At 36.9% G+C, this 23,102-nt stretch overlaps 1 pseudogene; it reads right to left on the reverse strand.

Moving 5' to 3' along the window:
- Nucleotides 1–500: 500 nt before the first annotated feature.
- LOC113070947 (metastasis-associated protein MTA1-like) overlaps nt 501–23,102 on the reverse strand; it is a 30,729-nt pseudogene continuing 8,127 nt past the window's right edge.

Raw genomic sequence — 23,102 nt, forward strand, 5'->3', positions numbered from 1 at the left:
TCTTTAGGTGCAGCTCACTGCAGGTGTAGATTATGAGTGAACCATAATTACAGTTTTGGTCTTTCATACACAATTTCAAATGAGTCATATGGACTCTTTTATGAAGCTTTTTTTTGGAGTCTTTGTAACTTTTCTTAATGCATTAAAATATTTAAACATAACAGTTGTTTTGCTTCACAGAAGGCAATCATATAGATTGAAAAAGCAACATCAAATGGGTGTGTAAATGATTTGAGTTTTCATTTTTGGTGAAACAAATCTTTTTTTTCTAAGGAAGTCTGTTTGTGATGGCAAACCTCCATTTCCCATCCTTTGTGTCCCTGAATAAGCTGCTTCACTTCTTTAGGGTGTGCCCATTTTCCATGCCTGGCTCCTCCCTGTTTCTCTAAGTACAGATTTCTGACTGAAACCCAGAGCCGAAACACTCAGTGCTGCACATACACCATCAAGCACCAGATGGCAGAGTCAAACACACACTTGGCACACTCTCTGTCCCTAAACAAAGGCAGTTTATCAGTCATTACTGCCACAATTACCTTAGCATATGCTGTTCAAATCTTTTCAAAGCCATGCTATGCTTTAGTACAAATAAGAGAAATTCAGCCTGATCACCCTTCTGCTTGTGCAAACACCGCTTGGGATGAACTTACAAAGTCTTGCTGGATATCAGTGAAGTCTTTGCCGTATTTCTCCAGCGCTTCCTCGAACAGGTTGGCTTCGGATGCGCTCCATTCCTCCATTTCATCCGGCAGAGCACCGGCCCACCCTGGGTACGAGTGCCGCGATGGCCCGCGTCATGTCATAGCCGTTCTTATGCAACGTGTCCATGGCATGAAACTGAAAATCAAAAATTTGACTTAAGAAAACATCATGAACGACGGCTCGAATTCAAGATTCGTCATCCAAACATCCAAATTGTTTTCAGCAGAAAATCTGAATTGCTCAATCCTGGGAACAACATTGACACTAGATGAAGAGGAATTGTGTGGGCAGCTTGTGTATGTTTATGCATGGAGATATTGCCCTCTGGCATCTTTCCTTCATTTTTTGTACACAACGGGCAGAGTTGGGTGGCTGGAGAGTGGAAAGCATGCTCTGATGTTCTTCTCGTACAGCGTATATGCTGAGACTGAACACTGAGCTGGCAATAGGCCTGTCGCAATTATTACATAATCGCCCAGTGGGGATTATTTGAGATGATCACTGTGCACTTTAAATTCTAATCACATTTTGCCACTCATATTATGAGTTTGAGCATCCTGACAGAAACACTAGCTCAAAAAATGGCATGAGTTTGACTGGCCAATGGCATTGTTGAACTTTGGCACACATTACCTTTAAGCAAAATGGAAATCGGACACACTAAGATTGATAGTAAAACCAAAAATGCAAATTTTTAAAGTAGCCTTTATGTGAAATAACTATACATTTAATTAATAGAATATGATATCTAAAACACAACAATGCCTCGTTTTTCCTTAAACAGGTGTTAATGAAATAATATTTAGACTCCAATAATTAAAAAAAATATATTGACTGAACTTCAAAACAGTTCAATTATTCATTTAATTATTCAGTCTATGTTGTTTAATACAATTCTGACTTTAAATAAACTATTACAAACCGAGTAGATATTTTTGTTGACTACTTTGACAGGATACTACAAACTAATTAAACTAAATCTTAAATTGACTTTCGGCTGATATAAACACATCTGTGCTTACACAACAAAAGGACAAAAGGTTTATTTTCCATTTCTAAAAGGAAAAGGCGACTCCTTTTTTTAATGTATCACACAAGATGTTGGTTTAAATGGCCTTTCGCTCTCTGCACTAGTTCATGGATACAAACTGAATCTGTAATTGCATTTGCATTTTAATGCAATGTGCTTCCATACGGTCTCTTTCCCATCAATATATTCTATCATCCTTTAATTGTCCACATTTACACTAAATCTGACTAAAACTAGATCATATCCTGCACACATTGCTTCTCCAAATCAATTATTCTACTATCAGATATGAATCATTTCTGTTAAAAAATATAATATTAATAATAAATATAATATAATATAATATAAATATATATATTTTTTTTTTTTTTTTCTTTTTTTTTTTTACTGTTGGCATTTTCTGTTTTAGTGTATTATATTCCAGTTTGTCTATACAGGTTATCAGACAAAGCTAAATAACATGCAATGCCAAAGATAAGATGAGAAAAGATGATGATGAAAAATAATGATATAATAATGAAAAAGCATCACGGATGTTCAGGATTATCCATCGTATTAGCTAGGCTGTATTCAACATTTTAGAATAAGATGAGAAAAAAACATTTATTATGCCTCTGTTGACAGGATTAAATGTCACAATCTATTGTAATGTAATGCATTGTGAAGTATTGTAATATTATCTGGCTATAATACAACATCAGATGTTTGAGTCACTATAAAGAACAGAAAATCTGTAACATTGGCGGCCATCAGAATTGGACTGCCATTAATTAGTATGAAGCTGCTGAGCTTTACTACAGTGTGAAGTCTTCCAGCAGCGTGTGGAGCGTGCGCGAGTGTGAGATGTGCTGTACCAGTGTGATGTCTCTGGAGGCTGCCGCAGCGCTCATGTGCAGACTGGGCTGCCGAACTGAACTGCTGCAGTCTAGAGCCCGCGCAAACGTACCCACAGACCTGCAGGGGAGGGGCGTGGGGGAAGTTGAGAAAGAGAGGGGGAAAAAAGTGAAAGAGAATGAGTGAGAGAGATCGAAATATACAGTTTTAAATAACCGGGTAAAGAATAGTACTAATATATATATATTATTTGGGAGGCATCTTCAGAATTTCATAGTGGAGGTTTTTGTTGTTTATTGTCTTTTAAACTCAGTGATATGTTCACGACAGTCTGACACAGGAAAAATAGAGCAAATCTGTTCCTGCTGCAGAATCTTACCGAGCCACGACGAGGAACTGGTCGATCTGTTTCTCGGTGAGGGGGTTGCTGGGATCCCACACCTTCTCCTCCAGTTTCTCCAGCTCCCGACCATCCTCCTCTCCTGACAAACCAACACCCACAGATCACAATCACTACACGTGATGTTTCGCTTTCTTCCTGAAGCCAGCTTTCACCTGATGTGAACTTTATTTAGTTCTTACAGTTAGTATAACTATAGTGTAACTACATCAATATAATGACCAAGATGTTTAACTGGGTGCTATCTGGCATTTTGAGATTACCTCAATCGGGTATTTAAGTCTGTATGAAATCACAAATTGCAAATCTCTATTGTGACAGGTTACGATGCAGTTCAAACGTCATAAACTGACGTCACTGCGAGGAGAGGGCATGTCGATACTTTTAGTAAAGATTATAAGGGTGCATAAATAAAAAAATAATGACTTATACAGATAAATCATTTATAATAAACACTGCAATATTTCATATAAAAATAAGAATTGTCCATTTTGAATTCATGATGCCATGCTTGGCCAAGTAACAAGTATTTACCCTCTTCTCCTGCTTTTTAACGGATAACATTCTTCTAATTCAGTTTATTTTTGAGTCTATTCTACATACAGAAAATATTGTCAAATCATGTAAACTCTCATCATAAAATGGCATTTTCCTTTCATAATGTGATACATTTACAAGTGAAACAATATTCCTCTATCTGTGATTGATTTGGGTGATTTGACTTGGATCTTTTTAATGAATCAGCTGATTCAGTTCACACAAACTGCTCTAAACAAATGACACCAATCTATGCTGTGTTTTCTAAAAAGCAATGGGAGGCAATGGTTTCTATTATCTATTTATGTTTATGATGCTTTGGGGAAAAGCAAGCTTGGTTTATCAATGATCCGAATAATTTGCAAAGCTTGAAAGCTCCAGTTCCTATTCAATATCTCTAGATAGTAATCAGCGTCCAGTATATTTTAAAACATACTTGTTTGCATTAAACAAAGTTATTTTATCATTTAAAACAAATCAATAAAACCACCAATATAGGAAAGTGTTGAATAATTATGATTTTTTTAAAGAAGTCTCAAAAAGGCTTAAATAAGCTGCATTTATTTGATTAAAAATGAAGCAATATTATGGAAAAAAACAGTAAAACTAAAACATTACTACTATTTAGAAGTATTTTTTTTTAAAGCTACATTTTCTGCAGCCATCACATGATTCTTCAGAAATCATGCTTATGTGCTGATTTGCCATTCACAAAACATTACCTATTATCAATGTTGAAAACGGTTGTGCTGCTCAAGATTTTTGTTCGATGTTACTTTAAGGAGAGATGCAAGATGAGAAAACAGCTGTTTAATATGTGGTGGGTAAATGGTCTCATCTGAAGAGCTCAGAGCTGTGACCATGTCTAACTCAGTAAGTCGAAGAGACGTCTCACCCTCTTTGAGGAGGTCAGTGATGTCAGCCTGGTACTTATTTCCCACTCTGATCTCTCCCTTATCAGCCAGCAGAGTCTTCTGCTGAGGGTCATATACCAGCGAATAGAAAAAAGCATCCTGCAAAACCAAGAGACACCTTTTAAGGCCAAAAAAAAGTAAGTAAACAAATGCAAAGCTTAATTTTCTGCATCGTTGCATCAAAGACAGGAATGCACACCCAAGTACAGCACACTTGTAATGCATTGACCAAACTTATGCATACATGCACAGGTAAAGTATGTTCCTGCCCTTTAATATAAACACAGACAAATGAACCAGTGTTTGAGATATTAGTGGACTGGCTTGACTCGTTAAGTCTCCAGTCTCCTCATTACTAAATATGAGGAGGAACATAGTGGGTCAACACACTGAATTATTCATCTGGATCGGGACTCAAAACCAGCTCTCATAAACACACACATCAGATAAACATTTCCCTCTTGCAGGCATACTGTGAAGAGTGCAAGTAAATTCATGCAATCGAAAGCATTTGCACATGCGTAGAAACAAATCGGTGGCACTCACCTCTCGGTCTAAATACGACTTGAGGGCTTCTGTCTCATTCAGAAGTGTAACACAGCATTTCCCCCTGAAAAAACACACACAAACAAGCAGATTTATCAGTGGATTGAATCACATAACCTTATATAACATTAAATAGATCTGAATCACTTCACATCATTCACAGTACTGCTTGACAGAAGCTGTGTTTGGCTGTGGTTTAGAAATGACCATATTAGAGGGAAATGATCATGCATGTAGTCTGACATTTGTTATATCATTCCATTTAAAAATGTATCTCACAATTTAGAATGTAAAAACCTATTGAATATATTGGAAGCCAAATGTCAGAAAACTGATACTTCCTTGCTGGTTGGAGTTAAACCGGTGCATTGGTTCACAGCAGCTTATCTAACAGGCTTCAGCTGAGCTTAGTTTTGCAAGTAAAGGTTATTTAAAAAAAATAAAAATAAATCTAGTCTGATTAACAAGGATTTGTCTTCAATCAAGACAATGGCATGTTCTTTTTTGAAAGTACACCACTCAAAGGTCATAATATGTATAAAGTTTGAAAAAGTTGAAATAAAAAAACCTGGTCCACAAGATATTAAGATATTTGCTTATAATGCATAGAATTTGCTTATAATTAAAATTTTATTTGTACTTTAAATGACCAAGTTTGCATGAATTACAACTCCTGACAGATCCCAGAGCTTAAAAAGATCTAGAGAACATAAAACCAACAAAGTTACATGCAAACATAACAGCTGGCGTAAATATCCTTCATCTTTCCAGAATCATATCAATATAAATTGTGGTAAAACGGGCAAGAATATAATTTTTAAAAAATGCTACACTGCAAAAATCTTTTTTATTCAAATTATTTTCAAGTAAGAATTTCAAAATATTTCCTTTGAGCAAGATCAACTGACAAATAAAATAAACTTATATTTCCATTTGAATTAAGTTTATTTTCTAACAAACAGACTTAATACAGTTTTTTCCCCAAATTAAATGTATCTTGCTTTAAGGTTAATTCGATATTTACCTAAAAAACAAAACTAAAATGCTGAATAAGTAATGTTTTTGGCATTGTAGCCAAAGCCCTCACATGAGATTTGAGCAAATCCTGAATTCTAACTTAACTCAGTTGTGTTGTTTAATGCCACTTACATTTTAAAAACATTTAAAGACTATTATCTGTATTTATATATAAAGGGGTTTCCAAACATAATCCTTTTTTTGGTGTTCACTGCCAGTACCCCGTCCATGTTTTAAGGTCACTGCAAATAAATAAAACCGAAGGAAATTATCAATCAACCATATTTAAAAACTGAGTCACTGTTTCAACCCCAGAGACAGATGATGCTCGCCGTCCACCTTCCATCACCGAAAGAAAGAATTAATGTCAAGCTCACTCCACCCTTGGGTCCGAATTTCTCCGCAAACACAAAAGATGATTTACATGTTCACGAGGCAGACGTGACCTGGCCAGCAACTCCGGTTTGTAAGTAGGACACGAGCGGATGTGGTGGTTTAAAGGGCAGCCTTATGCAGAATGGCTGCTTTCCTGAGAACAACGACTTCACAGCAACTTCCAAAATAGAAAGTGGGCATGATCCTCATTTAATGGTTCTATTCACATATACAGATGACTTGACGAAAATACAAGCCCTTGAGCAAAAACAAGATTGACTCAATTTTCAATTACTCTCCGCTGAATTCGTAGCGATGAGAGAGCAGCGTGAATGAACGAGAGGTTAAAACTCTCCTGTGCTGGGGACTCCATTAGGCCAGAACATGAAAAAGACTGAAGGGAGCCAGTATGTGTGTGAGATGTGTGACTCACACGCAGACGCTAATGAGAGAGAGTCCAGTTGGCTGTTAGAGAGAGCGCCGCAGAATGAAGCATATCCTCAATATCCACAAAGCTTTTTGTAGGTTACCTGATGTGTGTCGCGGGCAGAGACTCCAGCTGTCTGGAGAGGAAGAGCTCTCTGTGTCTCAGCTGATGCTTCTGTTTCTCTGGGAGATCCACCATTTCAGGGTTCTCCATCTCCTCTTCCATTTCTCCTAAAAGGCAAGGGGAAAAGATAAACAACCTTAATTTGTCCTTTTTAATACTATTACAGAGGTGATGCTGTATGTTAATGCTAATTGGCTGATTTTCATAGTTACATATGCACCAGAATGTTTAAAAGTAGTAAGCATTTTTTAATATTGGCCATAACATGAAAATTATAAATTGCATTGAAGCCACAAATCTATTGACTCTAAGTTCTCCCATGTGACATTTGCACCTACTGGAACATTATCAGTTTTCATTTATTTCTGAATGATCTAACACAATAATTACCCAAAATAATATATCTTTCGTGCAATTTAAAGGTGCAGTGTGAAACCTTGACAGCTAGTGGTTGAAATGGGTACTATGGTCCAAATTCAAAATACTGGAGAGAGCTGTGTTTCCTGCCCCCTCCTCCTCAGACCTGCCACGCACGTGGGTTGCCAGATTGAGGATCATAAAATAGGAATAGTCAACAAAACAAAAACAGACATTGGACAATGGAACCCACATTTCAAAGTGGAATAACTGGCTGTGGGATTGTTTTTCAGAGAAATAAGTATGTGAGGTTGTAAATTTAGTACAGAAAAAACTAAAATTGCGTACATCACCTTTAAGCAATTTTTTGTCATTTCATATCATATGTGTCATGATGTAATGCAATATGGTATATAAACAATATCCCATCCAGTCAGAACATATTCCATTTAAAATTTCTAATGAAATTTTAAAAACCAATGTCAGTCAATCACTATTTAGCAAGCTAATGCTAAAGGAGCATACACATACTGCAGATTTCATGCATTTCATTATAGAACTTCTGCATTTCACACAACTGCTTTTTCATTATTTTTATGTAAATATCCTTTTGACCATTGCACTTGTGATTTTGTTCTAAAAATGTGGTGCTCAAGTTAAAATTTCAACTTTAAATGTGCTTGGAGACCTTTTCTTTTCTTTGCCGTGCCTTGCAATTTTAAACACAATGCCTTATGTATGAACTACCCCTAAGGCTATCACATTCACAATTACTTTTGATCACACTGAAGGTCATAGATTACAACCTGTCTAAAAGTATTGCACTTCGGTTTGTAACTCACACTGTACTAGTTGTCACAGACATGAATGTAACCCCAAATCACAAGGTTGGTTGAGGAGAAAAACCCATGTAAACTACATGAAAGGAGGAACCATGTAAGACATATCTAGCGATCAAGATATTTTAGGCCACTTTACACCTGCAACGAACTTGTCCTTTCTGTGATCATGATGAGATCTGACTTGATCACATAAGAAGCCAGGTATTAAAAAAAAAAAAAAAGACAACCCTAAAAGCTGCATAGCAAATTAGCAGCACACTAAAATCCACTTCGTAATCACAGCAATAGACCTTTTTCCAAAAAGAAAAAAAACATTGTAGTTTTTGCATACTAAAGTAATGAGTTTTGAAAATTATGTGATCTAGGACCGTGGTTCGCAACTTGTTTAACTGTAATTTGAAAAATAGATACTACAAGATCTGAATGGTTCACTTCTCACTCTTTTTAATCAATTAATTTCCATGACTTCATGATTTAATGGATACAGATTTGCCTAATAAAGTATTTTAGAGCTTGACATAACTATAAAATTGTTCATCAAAATGCCTAATATTTATTCACAACAAGACAGTGGGATCTCTGGTTCTTCTAAAGTAAAGAAAAATTAAACGGTGAATAAAATACTAATGATCTTTTCTTTTTTGTGGTTTTTTCTAATTTTAATCATTTTGAGGCCACTTGGAAGTACGCTGAGGTCCTAGTGGCCCCCAACCTCCTGATTTGAGAACCAATGATTTAGGACTTTAATACAGCGCATGTCTTTGGTCTTTGTACAGCCTGTAAATGTATCCCTCACAGCATAATTCTGATCCACTAAATTCAATATTCAATATAATTCAATATGATGTCTTCCTTTGACTGACAAACATGCATCTACCCATCTATTTTTTTCTATTCACAGCAACTTACAACAAACAAGTAAAACCTTGGGGCATTTAACCCTGTATAGTCTAATGTCTCATATTTGATATGCAAAGGCCTCTATATTAACAACATGATTAAACCCTTGCTGAAAAACCTGTTGTACACAACCCACTGCATGCCTTCTGTCATCTGAGTGATAGTTCATACTTTTCTTAAACAAAATCCTTGAGTGAGAGATCCATATTCTCACTATATCATTCTCTATGGACCACAAAAGCATGATGAATTAAATATGATACTAAAAATCATTTATGCATTTATTTATTTTTAATAAAAAAAAAAAACAAGCCTGTCTTGACAAACCCCACATATATGTGCTGTAGGAGGCAGAGTGCGGCAGAGAATGATAAGTGGGAGAGTCGGGAGAGAGAGAGGGAGGGACGGAGAGAGAGAAACCAGTGAGCGTGCTTCAATTCATTTGGAGTTTCATTAGTGAAAGAGAGAGAGACAGATGGAGATGGAGGTTAAGGCAGCAGAACAAAAAGAAACAAGAGATTTAAAAAAACAAGATGTTTGTCTGAAATCAATAAGTATTCCCTCCTCTTCACCACACGCTCCAACATTTAGCACACGTCCGCCTGTCACAAGCTATCTGGTTTTATCTTGCTCTGAAGAAATCTGAACCTACAGTAAACACGAGCGAGTGGTCACTTTACAAGAGCTGCACATTACAGCCGTACGTGGAGCATCAACACCCCCTGCTGAGATCCATGCGGAGCGAGGGATAGAGATGGACCCTGAAACAGAGACTGAACGGGAGAAGATGACGCAAAATATACAGGGCAAGAGAGAGAGGAACAGCCCTGTGGCTATGAGCAGCCTGCCGCGTCCTTGAGAGCCGTCGAGAAGAGAGGAGCTGAACTCAGTAGTAAACTCTAGTTGTAGTTTTGAGAAAGAGAGAGGGAAAAAAGCCAACCATTTGGCCCTGCATCCTGCCTATACTCAACAAATTACCTTTCCATTTCACCTGTCTTAACCAATTATCAATTATTGATGAATGAATCACCTTACCAGGCGGAGGGGAAGAAGAGAAGAGGAAATCGGTCTGAGAATGGAAAACCGTTTTTATTCACATCTTCTTCATTTTCGAATGATTTAACGTGTTTGGTTCTGTTAGCGGTTCTTGAACGTCTGTATTCATCTGCTGATCATGAAACTCGTGAGGTTTAAATGTGAAGATTTGTTGGGTTCTAATCAGAAGGACTAAACTAGATTTGCACATTTTTTGAACAAAATGGAAATGCTTGTCCATGCAAAACTCACTATGAAGCTACAGGGTGTTGTGGATGGTTCTTGACAGTTTCTTTCTGGTTCAAGTAGAAAGAGTCCACTCTCATATGTCTATGATAATCTGGTCTCTAGATAAGACTCTCTGTAAATCTACTTTTTAATGGTTTTATCATGTGACAGATGATTTTTGTTGTTGTATATCCAAAAAGTAATAACACATATCTCTTCAACAAACCAAATGATTCATGTCCATGGCACAAATTGTGTAGGGGAAAACAGCTAAGGACAAATAACCCGAGGTAGGGTCGGGAATCTTCAAACTGTTCTTATTCTGTTGTCTTCATTAAAAAGTATTTTCCTGACATTGGATTATGTTAATTGTTCTTCAACATTTTTTTCTTTTTTGTATCCTTGCACTAATATAGACAGAATGCTGTACTAAAACGCTCTGACAGTGTTTTCTGCAGCACTATTCAGCGGTGGCACTGCAGCACTACTCAATCTACCACCACTGCAAAAGAAATCTTAACAAGATGTGAGAAGTTGCAGTCTGAAATGAATTTTAGAAGAAAGATTAGATGGTTTAAATTACATTTTAAACCATTTCAAATGTGTCACTGATGCTGGGGACACAGAAACACAAAATATGCGCACTCTAAAAAACGAATGTTTTGGCTGAACAACAACAAAACTCGAGTTATGAAAACCTCTCGTGAAATTACGTTAAACCAAAAAATGACGAGTTAGATTAACTTAATTTGTAGCATAAACACAAATTAAGCAAATTATTTTAAAAAGTTGTTACTAATTTCTAACATAATCGAGTCCAATTAATCGTATTTATTTGAATTGAAATGAACAGTTAGCATAGCAAATGGTCATTGGAACTTTTTAGCATCTACATTTAATGAACAAGTAAAATATTAGTTGGCACTGGCATTAGCACAGTCATTGCTCATATGGTTAATGTAGAGTACTCTCACGAAGCCACCCACAACCTAACCACAAGCTGTTAAATATAACAGCATTAAACACTCAAATGTATTTTCCTTTATTAAAAAACGCATAAATGATATCTAAAGTCACTATAGAGTCCTACGAAAAGCATGTGGGAACTAGAAATCCACTGCCAAATTATCAAAGTTGTCAAAACAACAATAAAAAGGTATATTTTTATTCCCCCCTCACATGCACAGACACTAAATACAATAGGCACAGCCATAACCATGCTCCAAAGCCTCCATCCAAGAAGCTGTGGCCAGAAACACACACATTTTCGCTTTGTATGTCCCTTGCGTTCATATTAACCCACACCACACGCAACCTTTTTTTGAGAACGACATGAGAAGATATGGAGTTGAATTCCAGAGCCTTTTTCCAACCCTTGTTTGTTTTCCAACCCTTGTGCCCTTCTAATTCAGGAAGAAATGTGAAACACACAGACATAGCTCGCTAGGACAGCCATGACTCAAAGCGGTTGTGCTCAACACTGAGAGGTTGAGCAGAAAGCACAAAGAAGTGGAGCGGCTGAGGCCGACGAATGAGGTGATTCCAGTGAGTAGTTCACAGCAGGGCCAGGTCTCTCTCTCGTCACACACGGCGCCTCACTGCCTCATGCTCTCAGGGCCCCAGCGAGGCGGAGCCAGCATCACAGAGAGCAAAATATTTCATCTGTGAGTCACAGCACCCGCACGCTGCTGACTCCTCCAACACTGGGAGTCGAGTTTACACATCACAAGCTCTGCTGGGTTACACCGAGGGTCAAAGAGCACTAAAAAGAAGATTTCTACCATTTCTGGAGAAAGTCTTTACTTGCCCGTAAAGAACTTAGAAAGAAAATAAATAAAAACGAAAGATATAATTAAGAAATAAATGAGAAAAAAAATAAATGACTAAAAAGAAAATAGAAAATACATTAATAAAAGGAAATAAAATTTGAAGAAAAATAGAGAATAAATACAAATAAAAAAGGAAAAGAGATCTAAAATAAAAAGAATATATAATAAAAAGAATAAATAGTTTGCCAAAAAGTAATAAAGAGAAATAAATAAATTAACAAATGCATGAATAAAAGAAAGGAAGGAAGGAAAGTATAAATTTGGTAATATAAAAAGAACAGAAGTAAAAGAATAATAACCAAAGATAATAAATTACCGAAAAAAGATAAAAATTAAAGAAAAAAAGGAAGAAAAAGAACAGAACTAAAAGGGAAAAATAAAAATAACAATAAATGAATTACTAATAAATAAAAATGGATAAAAAAAAGAAAGGAAAAAATAAATGCATGAAAGAAAGAACAAAAAAAAATAAGAAAATAGATAAAAAGGAAAAAAAAATGAATGAATGAATGAATGAATGAATGAATGAATGAATGAATGAATGAAGCAGTAATAATGCACAATGGGTCACAGCGCTGATTCTAGCTCTTGTATGAAGGCACATGAGCCAACACTGAACTTGGGTCTTCTATCTTCCTCACTGGTTAGACTTTCCCCTCATTCTCCCTCTACTCTGTCACTCTTCTTTTTCCTTCCACTCTTCCACTCATTCTTCAACTCTCTTTCCCTTTTCCAAGGGCAGAGACAGGATGTAGCCCACACCCATGTGGTGAACAACCATTCCTGCCATGCATTTTTCACATATTGCAAATGTCTGAAGGTCCACGGAGATGCTGCTGGCATTGAGGAGAGATCCATAACACACACACACACACACACGCACACACACACGCATAGACAGAGTTCCTCTTGACTGCATCTGTGTGGTCTATATAAACAAATAGGCTTCACGGCATCAGAATCAGACTTGTGTGTTGCAGACTGAAGCCGAAATCTCTTTTATACGCATAAGCACCGTGTCTAACCCCCGTACTCACAAACTACTCAGATACCTGATGATAAATCTCTACAGCAGCCATTTTGGAGGAAGGTTTTGTTCACAGCAGGAACAGATTCACTTTTAACAGACTCACAACTACAGTTCATTCAAGAGAGGAGGGCGTTTTAAGGGCTGTCACTCATCTGAACATTGCATAATGGATGACACAAATATCTTGCAGCTTTTTTTCCTGAACCTTTAACAAGATTTAAAGGATTAGTTCACTCCTTTACTCATTTACTCATCCTCATGTCTTTCCAAACCCACCTCCTTCCATCGAACACAAAAATAAGGGTATTCTGAAGAATGTCAAGGTTGCTCTTTTTTCATATAAAGTAAACGAATGAGAGCTAGGGATGTAAATTAAAAAAGAAAAAAAAAAACAGCACTAAACCAGGTTTGATGCCAATGACAATCAGTCACGATATGCAATAAATATATTTGACATCATAAGGGACCCTTTTATGCCATTTTTTGGCAAGTTTGGTCATTCACTTTCATGATTTGGAAAACTATATGCTTCATTATAAGGAGCAGCAAGAACTTTCTGCTAAATATCTATATATCTGTTCCTCACAACAAAAACAAACATACAAGTCTGGAACGATATGAAGGTGAACAAATGACACTGTAGCCTTAAACCAAAGACACAGAACCAAAAACGAAAGCATTAAAGTTGTTCTGCATAATGCATCTGAATGAGAAAGTGACAACAAATGTGGTAAAACGTTAAATTAAGATTATAAAGAGACTCTCTAGAATAAAATAAGTTAAGGTGCACAATCAGCACCTGTGGTGTTCTGTTAATGTGCAAATGCAGAGAAGCAAACATGAGTGTGAGATCAAAATCAGCCTGCTATCAAAATGACTTACCACTCAACGACATCCAAATGTTTGAGCTAGTGTCACTGTAAAACATGACATATCCTGTTGGCAGCAGGTGGTGCTTTGATTATAACTGAATATTGACCTTTAGATGTGTTCAGGTTTATTCATCATGTGGAGTTTGGGGCAGACTGGACGTCTGAGTTATAACAATTTCCCGTTTCATGGCATTTATAGCATGCTTTATCACTTAGCAAGAGTTGCTAGAATGATTCTAGCATGTTTACCACATAGTGTTTACCACACAAAAAAATATTGTACTATGTTGTTAATAGTGTATCTCCGTGTTAAACAGTTCACTTCCTGTTGCCAGTAGGTGGGGCTATGACTATAACTGAATATGGGCATGTAGATATCTTCAGGCCAGGGTTCTTACCAAACATGTTAAGTTTGGGGCAGATTGGACATTGCATGACTGAGTTAAAACAACTTCCCATTTCATGGCATTAATAGCATGCTTTAGCACTCAGTAAGTGTTCCTAGCATGTTTAGCACTCTATTACTTATTTTAGTGTGTTGCTAATACATGTCACTTCCTGTTGACAGTAGGTGGTGCTATGACTTTAACTGAATATTGGCATGTAGATGTCTTTAGGCCAGGACTCTTACCAAACAGTTTAGTTTGGGGTAGATTGGACATTGCATGCCTGAGTTAAAGCAACTTCCTGTTTCATTGTATTAATAGCACTTAGCTAAGTGTTGCTAGCCTATTTAACACTTGCTGATGCTTTTTAATATGGTACTAGGAGTCCATAACATTGTTAAACATGTCACTTCCAGTTGACAGTAGGTGGGGCTATGACTATAACTGAATATGGGCATTAGTGTTGCTTACGCGACAAAGATTATGAATAAATATCGTCATCAACGAACCTCTATCATGTGACGAAAGCGAGGCGAGATGCAACGTAAATCCTGGTCATGTGACAATGACTATAAATGTATAATGCCATATTGTTGACGAATAAAAACGAGACTAAATGTGGTTTACAAAATAAAAACTATGCTAAAATTTCGAGACACATTGTTATAACGTTATTTTGTCTCATTTAGTCATGTTATTATTATTATTATTTTGCAGTATTTCTTTTTCCTTTGTCTCACTTCAGGGGCTGCATCAGGTCGCACTGCGCAGACTCGGGCGACGTCACTTCCTCAAGCCCCACTCGCTGCATTATTTAGAAGACGACAACAAAGTTAAGTCTGACACAGAGAAAGGCGCCGATGTGTGAACTTCTAACATGTTTGGTTGGTAAAGTAAATATTGTAAATTCAAAGAGCGTCTTCTGTGTCTGGATTGGATGTATTCTTGAGTCTATAAGGTAACAATAATATGATAAGATAACCTTGTGTGAAATGGGTTTGGTTAAGAGATCATTTTGGTTTTGTCTATACTACTACGCACTTACAGAATATTGACTGGGTTAAATAGAAACGCATTACTAAAGAGAGAATAAAATACAATTTCATTGACTAAAACTAGAATAAATGTCATCAGTTTTCATCGACTAAAACTAAAAAAGTCATGGATAATTCTGACTAAAATAAGACTAAAATGCTCAGACTTTTAGTTGACTGAAACTTGACTATAGACTAAAAAGAGTATGAATGTGACAAACTAATAAAAACTAAAATATCAGCTTCACACAAAGACTAGACTAAAACTAAAATTAAAACTGGCTACCAAAAACAACACTGATGGGCATGTGTTCAGGACTTTTATCAAACGTGTGAAGTTTGGGGCAGATTTGACAATGTTTGCCTGAGTTACTGCACACAACATATTTCAAGGCAAAATATAAAAATGTGTCAGGGTGCCAGGGATACGCCCTTCAAGGAAAACTCAAGATCTTCACATTTTAGCATCGCAAGGCCTTATTATTACACACACCAATTTTAAAGATGATCCGATTAAAACTGTAGGAGTACCTTATTAAAGTACGAGGCCTGAAAATGGCAAAAGAAAAGCAAAAAATCATAGAGGAAAAATCCAAAATGGCTGACTTCCTGTTGTGTTTAGGACTTCGCTGCAAGAGATTTTTTTCTTTTTGTAGGTATTGGGACATTACATGCATGTGCTGAATTTCATAAATGTACATTAAACGTAGCGGGAGGAACGCTTCGTTGACATTTTACAGATGGCGCTTTCAAGCCATTTTCCCACACCCAAATCTGAAACCCATATCACATGTAAATCTTCACCAGTTCTAATGCGTATGCAAGGTTTCATCAGTTTTGGAGCATGTTAAGGCCCTCAAAAATGTGATTTAATTTAGAGAAGTAGTAGTAGAATGAACAGAGAAACCATTGGTGCTCGGGCCCTAACTGCATGAATTTTAAAGACTTTAAAATAAAAGATAAAACTGTCCCTATTTAATAAATATCACTGGTCTTATGTATCACATCAAAAACCCACCATAAAAATTATATTATATATATTATTATGTATATATTAAATATTTACCTATATCAACCAATACTATTCTAGCCTAATACGTTTTATCCAATAAAATCTAAATGGATCAAATCAAACCCCAACTATTACTTTTCAATGTATATTTGGTTCCACTCAGAAACTTGTAATACAAAATTCAAATGTGTGGGGATGGTAATTCATGTTTTTAGAAAAAGAAAGAAATGTATTTTTCACTACAAGGTGCCCAAAACTGAATACTGAAAAGAGATGCATTCTAGAACAAACTTCTGAAATATAATGAACGTTCACTTGGGATAAACTGACTTTATTCTAGCTCTGTATGATAACAGACGCCAGGCAGATGTCTCCGGAAACAAATTTCAGGTTCAGTGAGCTGATTGTGGGTGGCCATTGTGGACTACAAACAAACTGGAAGACAGATGCCTAGAAACACTCCCAACACAAAGGCTCCAAAAATTTAGCAGGAGAATCATCCTGCCTAATAATTTGGTTTTAAAAAAAAAAAAAAAAAAAAAAAAAATGTTTTGTCCAAAATCACATTTGATGTTATGAGGTTCCATTTCAGTTAGGATGCATCCGTAGAGGGTTGCTGTTTATGTAGGTAGTAGACAGCAAGGCACAAACAAAACTTCCAATTAATAATTACATTTCAGTAGAATAGTTAAATGTTCAAGTCGGCATGAAATGAAAACCCACTCTATTTTGTAAATGCATTTTTATAGATCTGATTATGAAAAATTCATCCTTTGATGTTTTATTTTTTTCAAAATTCTGTTACGATTTAATACAAATTCATCATCAGAAATTGAGTCTAATGAAATTAATAAGATAAAAACTATTTACAATAAATGTGCTTTTTTTTTTTTTTTTTGTCAAATAAGATGCCGCTCAAAAGATCTGTATAAATGAAAACGGATTAAAAAATAATTTCTTGATTATATAATATATACAATAAAATAACATTACTATTACCTTGAGAAGTACATTTAGTATGCAATAGTAAATTATATCTGTCATACTTTCTTGACGTAAAACCAAATACTTATTTCAGCGGTTTGTCATGAAAATCTTTCAGTTTGTGTGTGTTTTTTTTTCGAAAGGTGGTTTTTCTCAAATGAAATAATGAAAAGCTTGTGAAGTGACTCTAAAAACATCTCTGGAGATCAAGCTCATGTGAACTCCTATATTAAGACAGCAGATGCAGAAAACACCGCAAGCTTCAAGTGTGAGTTTGTGTAGTATACGAAACCACACCTTTCATTCTCAGACACAGGCAGAAGAAGCAGACTTCATTTTGTTAGACAACATGCACTGACAAGCTATTGTTGCCTTTACTTCTGCTGTGTGATAAGCTGTTAGATTAATCCATATTGAGGAAACGGTGTTTATCATCGTCACCAACATACATTTCTCGATTTTTGGTTTATTGCACTGCCCTATCTCTTCCAACATTTCAGCTCAAAGCATTGTGGGTAAAGTAGTGTTTGACCGCTACTCACGTGCATGTTTATCAGCGAGGGTGATGAGCGTTGTAGAGATGTCTCTGCGTCGGTAGAAACACACCACTTGGCCTCCACATTCCCATTCGCCGTCTGCAAACGGAAATAGAGTTGTCACAGCAACAGCTTCTAGACCTATCAGCTCCTGGGGAAGCCTCAATATGCAAATTGAGGATCAAATCATAACCGTGACCTAAACACCTCTGCACTTCCTGGCTGATTTGAGAGGGTCTTGTGATGAAGAGAGGATGAGGAGGGCAGACAGTGGGGGTGCAGTGTGACGTTAGAGGATGCTAAAGGCTTAAAAGTGTGAACAACTGTAAGAAAAAAGATCAGTCATTTAGGTGCTGGGTTTTGCCAAACACTCACTACAATACCGAAGCTTGTCGTCCTTTGCATATTAAAAGGCATCACAAAAGGCGAAATCTGAAAGAACATTCTGGCCACTTATTTCAATCAAATAAAAGTGAATGAGGACTCGGACCTCTCAAGTTTTGAAAACGGCAAAAATCACCATAAAAGAACTTAATTGATGTTTTATCAAAGTTATTTTTATATTTATATTTAATTTCAATTTTTTCAGCTTATCAAAACAACATTTCTAGTATGAATTTAAGTTTTTTTTTATATAATTATAATAATCTAATATTTACATTTGATTAGATTTTATTTCTCCTTTAAATTAATGAAAGTGATAGTTAACAAATAAAACTCAAATGGCTTCAGAATATTTCGAATATAGCACACAAACTGTATGGACCACTTCTATGATAACTTACTTTTTCCTTTTCTACTCATTTTGATGTCTGAAAGCCCCAGTCTTTCTTCTCTTTCATGACAAACATTTTTCCACTCGCTCTCTGCTCACAAGTGTACTAGTATACTAACAGAATAATGTGGCTTTGGTACAGTCCAGGCTTTTTGTTTTAGACAAAGCATTAAAGGGTGACCAGCTTCAATCTTGCAGTGTTCGACTGGCTTTTGGTAACACACACACACACACACACACACACACACTCATTCGTCACTTACCTTGTTGAGTTCCTCTATTCGCCTGATCAGCAGTGGGTTACTGGAGGAGTTTTCGAAGTAAACATAATCTGTGCGGAGAAAAAGAAACAACCGTTAGTGTTCACACACCTACAGTCTGTCAGCGACAGGCAGCATCTCCTGTCTCGCTCCCACACCTGCTGGGGCTTACCGGACTGTTTCAGAGACTAAACAGAGCATTCTCCACCGGGATACATGACAGGAGCGATGCTGCCTTTTGGCAAGTTCCCCAACAACAACACATTTGAAAGCAACGGCGTTGACACTGTGAAAAGCTATGGCGTTTGTAACTCAACCTCATAGATAACCTTCAACATCGACTTTTGACTGACACCAAATAACATGCCATGTCAGGACGATCACAGGAAAAACACAACATTAAAACCAAACAAGACAGACATGACACTTTTTTGTCTCTATTGTTAAAATAGACATTCAAAAATAGATAAATGAAGAAGGAATACAATTCAACTACACAATTTTAATAAAGCTCTTTTATCATGGCATGTAAACCACTACTTTGGAATTCAATTCATTTCGAGTTTCAAAACGAAACTCCAAAAACTCATTAGCAAAGTGTCAGGGGTGTAATAACGAAAGAAAGAAATGCAATTCTTGAAAAGAAAGCCAAGTATTGTTTGAAAAACATTGTCTACCACAATCAAGGTCGTGTTGCGACCAACATGCAGAAAGACAAAAAAAAAAAAAAAACAGGAAACTGTCAGAGACCACCCCTGCAGAATGTCATGACTGTGTTTCAAGGTCAAAAAGCCTCTTGAATTTTTTTTGAGAATTTGACATATGTTTTATAAATGTAAGATTTGCACTCACATGTATTCAAGGCATGAGGAAAACATGATACCTTTGTGATTCGGCTAAAACATTTTCTATAACATTTCTAAGATATATAGATTTTTTAAATCTTTTATTATCATAGAGCCAGTTTAGCCATTGACCCTCCTACCAATTCTCTCAGTTCTGTCTTTCTCGTGTTAACCCTGCTTTCCCGATGTATTTGTGTGTGTTCGTGTTCTGTGCGTGTGCTGTTGGCCCTGCTCCAGGGCGTGTGGGCTCTGTGCAGGCTTACAGCTCTGTGGGACGTCCCCCGCAGGCCTCAGGCTTGGTGGGGTGCCTGGTCTTAACCCCGTGTGTGCCAGGACCTCTGGCAGATTACACCCCGTGTACAGCAGACGGCATACACATACACACACGCTACCACAGTAATCCCATGGTTTGGTGGTGGGGGGAGGGGGGGTGAGGGGAACAGAACATCAAGTCTGGCAAAAACACGCTTGCAAATTCAGTGTTTGGTAGCACAGCCATGTGAGCCAACAGTTCCTGTTTCAGAGAGAAGTCGGTTTACTAATACATCAAAATGTATAATTTTCTTGAGAACTTAAAGGGCAATAATTGATTCCAAACCTGTATGCTTTTCTTTCTTCTGCTGAACACAAAACAAGATCTTGTTGTCAACCAAACTGTTTCGGTTCTCAGCGACTTCCATTATATTTTAGGTCTATACAATGGAAGTCAATGGGAAGCGAAACAGTTTAGTTACCAGCATTTTTCAATATATTTTTGAACTGTTCAGCAGAAGAAAGAAATGCATACAGGTTTGGAACATGAGGATGTGTAAAAGATGAAAATTTTTGGGTGAACTATCCCCTTTAAACAGTTGTACTGTCTCAAAATATTATTCAAAGTTTTACAAATGTTAAAACCTCTATATGAAGTAGATTATAATACTACATAACAATTTTTGAGTTTAGATTACACTTATTAAATTGCACTACCGTTCAAAAGGTTGAAAGAAAATAATTATTTTATTCAGCAACATTGCAGTAAATTGATCAAAGAGACAATGCAATTGCAAACATATTAAAAAATGTGTTTTATATAAAATTTGTAGCTTCTGTTGCAATTGAAATGTTCTATTTAACACAGGCCTTCATGGACATAAAAGAAAATTGGTTAATATATAGCATCAATAACCAAGAGTCCTAAAAATGCAGCAACTTGAGCAACGTAAGATTCAGCAGATGTTTTTTGCACGATGACCAAGAATTGATCTAAATTACCTTTAACGGGTCTTCAAACTGGGATTTTAGAGTGCTAGGGGATCTGTGGAAAATTTTGAGGAAAATTTTGTTCCCCTTTTCACTCTGGTTTCTAACTATATTATTCTATTTTACGGATATATACTTATATATTTAAGGAAGAGAGGTCTCTTAAAAGGGGATCATCATATTCTGTTGTCTACAGAAATAGTTTAGATCAGATCCACACTTTCACTTACAAGGACAGCTACAAGCAATAAAGCATAAATGTATTGATTGCATAGTAAATGGATTGTTATTCTTGTGATTGTCATTGGCTGCCTGCGAGATCCAGTGTACAGCTTAATTCGGCGATATGACTGGGATATTGGGATCTTGAGAACTTTGGAACCCAAAAAAAAAATGGTTGATGACAAAACAAGGTTGTGAACCCCTGACATTCACAGTCCTGAATCTTCCACTCCATCTGAGATTCATTCAGCCATGTGCGTCTGACTGTATCTATCAGTGTGAATGCATGTAAGACTAGGACCACACCTCTTTGATGCTTATTAAAAGAGTGCAAGTTCTACCAGAGGCCTCCCGGTTCAGAGAAAAACCCAACAGGGAGACAGAACCTCACACAGGACCTGGTAGAGAACCAAGAGGAGCTCAAGAAGACCTGGGGGCATCACCACCATGTCTCACAGCTTCTGCCAAGCCTCCTGCCTGTGCCCACAGCGATTGCTGTGCCTCCATCCCCCCACCAATCAGCACGCGACAAGCCTGTGACATCACAGTGCAGTCAAATTTCCTGTGATCCAATCCGTGCATGTTGCCGAGCCTTACTGAGACTGAGGGTGAAAGAAAGACAGACAGAAAGCGAGAGAGGGAGAGAGTCAAGTGCAGGGAGTCTAACCAGGCCAGAGGAAGTTGAGTAAAGAGAGAGACAGGCAAAGAGCGAGAGATACAACAAACAAGCCAACAGTCATTTAAAAAAAAAAAAAGAGAGAGAGAAATGTCTTTGCGTGGATGAACACTCTCATAATGTAATATATTTTTATTAAAAATATTTGCCTAAACTTGCCGACTTCATTAGATCGAGGCAATCAGGCTGGACTTCAGGAAGTGTGGGCTGCCCAGAGTTGGCCTCTCCGTGGCCCAGCCGCTGCAGAGACCCCAGCCTGCACAGGTCCTGGGAGTGCACAGAGGCCATTCAATCCCCGTCTTAGGACAATCAGACTGGGACCCAGGAGACATCCGTTACTATGGCAATACCAGTTAATTCAAGCTTATGCTCCAAACACATACACAGAGCATTAGTGCAGCTCTTAGTTTATTCCTGCTCACTGCCTCCAGCTCAGGGATTCAGGTTATACAATACCTTCTCCAACAACATGGAACCACGAGGAAAAAACTGTGGTGGGCCGGAATACAAAAAAAAATAAAAATCAAAAGACAAAGATCATATTATACTCTAAATGATTCGCTGTATATAGTAAGGACCGGTCCGATATTACTGAGCTTGACATTTGGGGTTGGTATGTTGTTGCTTTTTTTTGTGTGTGTGTTTTTTTTTGTGTGTTTTTTTTGCTCACCAAGAATGCATTTATTTGTATAAAACATTATTATATATATAAATTACAATTGTATTTATTTCTTTAAATGACAAAGTAGAATTTTCAGCATCATTACTCCAGTCTTCAGTGTCACACAGTGGCATAATTTGACTTTGGCCTGAAAACCATCAAAATTCACGTCATTTTTGCAGAGTGCACTTTGGTGCTCCTACTGACGTGGTGAGTATAACCCAGGCTCTACACTCAAACGCTGCACAGTTCAAAAGAGTTGTCCTTCGATGTTTCACATATGCAACAGAAATGCCAGCTTGTATGCGTTGAACAACACAGTGGTTATGGCAGTGCGAAAGCTCACAAAATTTAGTCAGTCGCAGTCTTGAGACCTCCAATTAATAGTTAATATAACCAAAACAGGTTATTATTATTATTATTTTATATGAATAATAAAATAGTGTGGTCAAAAGACCCGCACAAAAAAAA

Source organism: Carassius auratus, unplaced genomic scaffold (genome assembly GCF_003368295.1).
Source record: "Carassius auratus strain Wakin unplaced genomic scaffold, ASM336829v1 scaf_tig00005430, whole genome shotgun sequence".
NCBI lineage: Eukaryota > Metazoa > Chordata > Actinopteri > Cypriniformes > Cyprinidae > Carassius > Carassius auratus.